The sequence below is a fragment of the Psammomys obesus genome, unplaced genomic scaffold (assembly GCF_907164565.1).
Source record: "Psammomys obesus unplaced genomic scaffold, mPsaObe1.curated_primary_1811, whole genome shotgun sequence".
NCBI lineage: Eukaryota > Metazoa > Chordata > Mammalia > Rodentia > Muridae > Psammomys > Psammomys obesus.
This window is the reverse complement of record NW_026596460.1, coordinates 196,316-203,269: the sequence shown is the minus strand read 5'-3', so window position 1 is coordinate 203,269 and position 6,954 is coordinate 196,316. Positions and strand designations below refer to the sequence as shown.

At 43.1% G+C, this 6,954-nt stretch overlaps 1 pseudogene; it reads left to right on the top strand.

Annotated features, from left to right (window-relative positions):
* The first annotated feature begins 370 nt into the window (after positions 1–370).
* Positions 371–1,080, top strand: LOC129669931 (dnaJ homolog subfamily B member 6-like; annotated as a pseudogene).
* The last annotated feature ends 5,874 nt before the right edge of the window (positions 1,081–6,954 follow it).

The window sequence follows — 6,954 nt, the reverse complement described above, 5'->3', positions numbered from 1 at the left end:
CAGTGTCTTGGAGAGGCCAGAAGAGGGTATGAGGTCCCCCGGAACTGAACGCGCAGGTTGTCCTGAGCCTCCCGGTGTGGGTGCTGGACATTGAACCAGGAAGAGCAGCCAGTTCTCTAAACTTCCAAGCCATTTCCCAAGCTCCAGAAATAGAATCTTTTCAAACCATCACCAAATGTTCCTGATTCGCAGAATGTGATTTTTGCACAGCTGGCTTTCTCACACAGCTAAACAACTATGCCTTTAAGAATCAAACCTTCGGTTGCCACCACAGCTACCAGCCCAGCTGTGCCAGGGCGCGAAGAGACCGGCCGCCCGACCTCCCCCGGTCGCCGCCACGCCCTTGGATTTGTTCCAACACTGTTAAAACATGGTGGATTACAATGAAGTTCTGGCTGTGCAGAGACATGCCTCACCCGAGGACATTGAAAAGGCGTATCGGAAACAGGCACTTAAATGGCACCCAGACAAAAATCCTGAAAATGAAGAAGAAGCAGAGCGGAAATTCAAACAAATAGCCGAGGCATAGGAGGTACTATCGGATGCCAAAAAGCGGGACATCCATGACAGATACGACAAAGAAGGATTAAATGGTGGAGGAGGTGGAGGTCACTGTGGCAGTCCATTTGAGTCTGGCTTCACGGTCCGGAATCCAGATGATGTCTTCAGGGAATTTCTTGGAGGAAGGGACCCATTTTCATTTGACTTCTTTGAAGACCCGTTTGATGACTTTTTGGGGAACCGGAGAGGTCACCGAGGAAGTAGAAACCGAGGTACTGGCTTGTTTTTCTCTGCCTTCGGTGGATTTCCTGCTTTTGATACAGGCTTCTCTTCATTCGGGTCAATAGGTCATGGGGGTCTTACTTCATTCTCTTCATATGGTGGCAGCGGAATGGGCAACTTTAAATCAATATCAACTTCAACTAAGGTAATTAATGGCAAAAAAAAATCACTACAAAGAGAATTGTGGAGAATGGTCAAGGAAGAGTAGATGTTGAAGAAGACGGACAGTTAAAGTCCTTGACAATAAATGGTAAGGAACACCTCTATGCTTGGATAACAATTCAACGCCGCATTTAACTGAAATGTTAAACCATAACAAGCACCATTTGAGGAATAACAGGAACTTTTTTTTTTTTTAAGATTTCAAACGAACTCAACTTTCTGTGTAACTGTACCTAATCTAAAGTATTTATAAAACAGCTCATCAAAGCCCCTATTTGTCATAGATTTCTGAGTTTGTTGTTGGGAACCACAAAATAGGACCTTTTTTTTTTTTTTTTTTTTTTGTCTTTAAAATTGTTGTAATCTCTGTATGCACTTTGAGTTAAACAAAACGTAATCTGAGGTGAGCCCTGTGACTCCTAAGTAGTGCTAGGACAAGACTGTTTTTCACACTGGGATGGATCTGCTTCCCATTGTGTTGAAATGTGAGTGTGTAGTGTCAGCCTGCTGTGATGGTAATATTGCCAGACAAATCTTCTACAGAAATATTTCAATTTTATTTTCAGTATTTAGTGACGAAAGCTATTACTGCATCAATGGTAGTACATTTCTGGTTTAGTGTAAATTAAGGATCTTTTCTAGTTGTCCATGGATGCTGACAACTTTGTCAGTTCTGACAATTGTTTAAATATGTAATGTTAAGCTTAGGTTTAAAAAAGCTGGTTAATTTGGGTCTTTTGTCATTTGCTAAAAAAAAAAAAGAAAAAGAAAAAAAGAAAGAAAATAAATGCAAATGTGTTTGGTGCAAAAAAAAAAAAGAAAGAATCCAACCTTCGTAGATGGAGAGTTGACACAATGGTTTAGAGCACTCGTTTCTCTCGAAGAGAATTTGGGTTCAATTTCCAGCATCCACATAGCTCACAAACATCATTAACTTCAGTTTCAGAGAACCAGACACCCTCTTTTGATTTCCACGAGCACAAGGCACACATAGGGAATACGTGCAGACAACACATTCATGCACATAAAATAGAAATAAATAATTCTTTAAAGCTAATCAAACCTTTGAAATATAACCATTCTTACTTGAATACTTTTCAAGATGTATTCTATTAAATTTGTGAATATTTAATCCACTTCATGATGATTCTTATAGGCAGTGTCTCTTGGACAACGTATTTGTTACAGATAGCACAATGAGACAAAAATAAGACTTGTTCATTTCCTTTCAATACCACAAACATTTGCTGTCCTCATTGCCAGGCATGATGCTGGGTCCTAAGAATAGAAATGAATAAAACATGGGTCCTGTGTCCAGAGTTGTTCATTCTCACTGAAGTCACATGAGAACACAGGAAACGAGAGGCCCAAGACAACTGGGTCTATACCAGGTGAGCAAGAATCAGATTATGAGAGAATCTGGACTTGACCCTGAAGTATTTCACCGGGAAAGTAACCTGATGAGACTCAAGGGATTGCTCAAAGGGCAGTGTGACAAACTCAGAGCCAGGAGGAGGAGAAAGGATTGAAATCTTTTTTTATGTGCATGAGTGTTCTGTCTGTGTGTGCCTCGTGCCCATAAAAGTCAAAAGAGGGTGATTTGGAAAGAACAGAGTTGTCAGGAAAAGCACTGAAATGGGTTTTTGTTGTTGTTGTTGTTTTGTTTTGTTTTTGTTTTTGTTTGGATTTTTTGTTTTATTTCTGAGACAAGTTCTCACTATGTAGGAGAAATGATGCAACATGGACAAAAGTAGAAATGGACTTAGGAGGCAGAATTGATCTGGTGTCCGACTAAATCATGCAGTAAGGAAGGAACTGTCTGGAGAGATTTCTGAGTCTTTCGCTGGGACAACCGTGTAGATGGTATTATGACCTAGATGGGAAATTTGGAAAGAATGGAGCTGCCAGGAAAAGTACTGAAATCTTTTTTTTAAAGGGGTGTGTGTTTGTTGGGACTTTTGGGGTTATTATTGAGACAAGTTCTCACTATAGATCCGAGGTTGACCTCAAATTCTTGTGCCTCTTACCTCAGCCTCCAAAGTATTGAACTTATAAATATATGTCATTGCACTCTGCACCCTGAATCTCATCTTTACTCCCTCATTCCTCCACATTTATTGGCCACACAGGATATGTCAGTCACTACACTGGCACTTGGGATACAAAGGTAAACAAGGAGACAAAGTTCCTTAATGCCTGAGGTTACAAAATAGGATTTGCTGATTAATTTTCTAAGTATGTATGGAAACACATGAGCTGAGATGGTTGCTCGAAAGGAGAAGAGTGTGGGGCTGTGAGGGCTTTTAATTCAAACCACTGGAGAGGTTTGGACTCCTAAGAGAATGAAAGGATCTTCCTGGGGAACCAGTCTTGGCTTAGAGACAGGACAGATGAACAGGAGAGATGGAGGGAGGAAACAGAATGCTCAAGGCTGTGTAGTGGAAGTGGAATATTTTCGAGGAACTTAGAGAAAACCAGTGTGATTGGGGCAGAGATGATGGGAGACAAAACTAGAAATGTGGACAGATGCTGAATCACAAGAGGCCGTGGAAGCAGTCTGAAGGACTGCCGATACGTGCCAGTGTGGCAATGACTTGATGGCCTCACCCATCCCCAGGCCAGTTCTCACCCATCCCCAGGCCAGTTCTTGTGCTTAGAGTGTGAAATGCCCCCCACCACAGACTCACGTATTTAACAGTTGGTCCTCGGTTGGTAGCACTTTTTGTAAGCTTATGGAGCCCTTAGGAGATGGGGTCTCACTGGTGAACATGGGCCACTCCGGTTACAACTAGACCCCGCCTCCTGTTCCTTCTGTGCGCCCTGACTGGATGCAAGGTGGCCAGCTGCCTCATGCTCCTGCCTCCGTGTTTGGTCACAGTACAGCAGTTGCCAGCTAGCTGTTAGACTGACAGTCCCTGGTGTCGTCGCCCCTCACCTTCGACATCCCCACAGCTGTTAGCACAGGTGTCCCTCCCCGTCTGGGACTTCCCCAGGAAGTAGGAGCCAAAGTAATGATGCCTGGCGTAGAGTGGGAGGGATGGGAATGCTTTCTCCAAGATGCTACCTGTTCTCATGAGTCACTACTGTGCACTAACAGTCATTAAATATTTTGACAAGAATAACGAGACACTCTGAGGCAGGCGAAAGGATCAGACATGTGATTTGAGAGCAGCACTCCAAGTGCAGGGGGAATAAGATCCAAGCAGAAGGCAGATGGAACAGTCGGTAACTGATCCATACTGGCTTCTATTGGGATTCGGCTGTGGTGAGGATGCAGAGAAACAAACAGATTCAAAACATAGAGAAGAAACCCCAATAATAATCCTACCACTCAGGCTGAAGAGATGGCTCAGTGGTTAAGAGTACTGAGAGGCCCTGAGTTCAATTCCCAGTAACCACATGATGGCTCACAAACATCTGTAATGGGATCTGATCCCCTCTTCTAGGTGTGTGAAAACAGATCACTCACACATAAAAATAAATAAATAAATAAATAAATGAATGAATGAATGAATAAATAAATAAATATTAAAATAATAATAATAAAGTCCTACCACTTAGGCAGTGAGATGGCCCTTGATGCCAACCCTGATGGTCTGAGTTTGATTCCCTGGGACCTACATGGTGGAAGAAAAAAACAATCTTCTCAAGTCACCTCTGACCTTCATACATGCACCGTGGCCTGCCCAAACAAACAAACAAACAAAACGTAATTTAAAAGAAATCCAAAATCCCAGTAGTCTGCACTAAAGAAATCAACAGTCTGGCTATAAAGTGTCTGAAGAGATGCAAAAAGTTTTCGCTAGTCAAAGTCTAAGAAAGACAGACATAGATAGATAGATAGATAGATAGATAGATAGATAGATAGATAGATGAATGAATGAATAAAATTAAAAGACTTGACATTCCCTAACTGTAAGAGCTACTAGAAGAGGCACGGCTTTCAGGATGGTACTTTACAGCATGACGATAAACAGGACATTGTAACAGAATGTAGTGCTTGCGTGTGTGTGTGTGTGTGTGTGTGTGTGTGTGTGTGTGTGCATGTAGTCACTTGTGTACACATATGATCGTGGAGGGCAGAGGCCAACTTGCAGTATTATTCCTTGGGAACAATCCAATTTTTGTTTTGTTTTGCTTGTTGTTGTTTTCAGCCTCGCACTGGCTTGGAGCTCACTGAGTAGATTAGATCCCCTGCCAGTGAGCCCCTGCGCTCTGCCTGCCTCTGCCTCCCTAGTGCTGAGATCACAAGTGTGTACCTCCATGCCTCATGATTTGTGAGGGTTCATGTGTTTGCTGCCAAGTCTAACTGCCCAAGTTTGACCACCGGAACTTACCTGGTGGGAGAGAATTGATGCTTGCCAGTTTTCCCTTGACTGCAAAGCTAGTGCTGTGGCAAGCACGTGCCCACACATGAACCCTCTGAGCCAGCTCACCTTCCCAATCCCAGCTAACATTTTAAAACATTGAACAACCCTTGCCGCCTGCTGGCAAATCCCACACTGCCTGACTGATTTTTCACAAAGGGCCTAAAGCAAGTCAGTGGAGGATTGTTGCTTACAGTCGGTGCTCACAAGAGTCGCATATACCTGTGGGGCACAAACAAACCTGAACTCTAGCCTCACATGGCAATCCAAAACTAGCAAAGTGAATAGTCAGAATGAATCACTGAAGAAAGATAGCCAAAAAACTACTGAAAGGAAGCACTGGACAATATCTTTGTGACGTGGTTCGGCAGTAGTTTCATAAACAGAAGTTTTTAAATCCCAAAGAATAACTTTCAAAAGGCACCTCCACTTTTGCAGTCATTTGAAGAACTAATGTAGACACTTAGCTGACAGTCCTAGTCTTCTGATCGTTGCTGTAATAAGTGTGAAAACCAGAAGGCCACTTAGAAGAGGGAAGGGTTTATTTCAGCTTACACTTCCAGGGACAGTCCATTATTGAAAGAGGTCAGGGCAGGGAGTTGAAGCAGAAGCCGGGAAGGAAGGAACACTGCTCGCTGGTTGGTGCTCTGGTTCATTCTGCTAGCTTTCTTATGCAGACTGGATAACCTACCTATGGGTGCTATTGCCTGCTGTGGGCTGGGCCCTCTTATATCAGTCCTCACAGACATGGTCATAGGCCAAAAAGAACTGAGCAATCTCCCAATTGAGACTCCCTCAGGTGACTATGGGAGTGTGTCAAGTTGACAGTTGAAATGGAGGACACCATAGAATCCAATTGTCAACCCCCTTGGTATTTGCCCAAAAGAACTGAAAACTTAACCATACACAAAAACCTGCACAAGACCACTTATGGCAGCTTTAGTCATAGTTGTCACTTCTTGGCCTAGGAGATGGTCCAGTGGCTAAGAGTGCTGTACAGGCGTGAGTGTGTGAGTTTGCACCTGCAACGTCCATGTAAAGACATGCTTGTAACCCCAGCAGTGTAGGAGACAGAGATAGGAGGATTGCTGGGACTCGCTAGCCACTAGCCTCTCTCCACGTTCAGTGAGAGCCCCTATCTCAAGGACAGGAGACAGACAGGGCTTGAGCAGGACACACGAAGTCTTCACTAGACCCCATACACACACACACACACACACACAGAGAGAGAGAGAGAGAGAGAGAGAGAGAGATACAGGCAACAACACACACTTACTAAATGATTTAGCATATTTTCTAACGTTTTTGAAAATTTCATACATGCATCCAATGTACTTTAGTCATATTCGCAACCCCTACTTTCCCCTCCAAGTCCTTCACAACTGGAAGCAACCAAGACTTTTGTTAGTAGGTTACTGGGTAAATAAATCATGTACATCCAGAGAGTAAAATACATTCTGTGATGAAATTAAATAAGCTACAAAACCACCTCAAGATTGGGAGAAAAAATTAATGCATGTCATGAAGTGAGAAGAAAACCAATCTGAAAAACTGACCTAGTGTACAATTCTAGAGAAAGTCAAAATTCTGAAGAGAGTGGTTGACGAGGTTGGTCGATGTGAGTGGATGAGCAGATGGAACG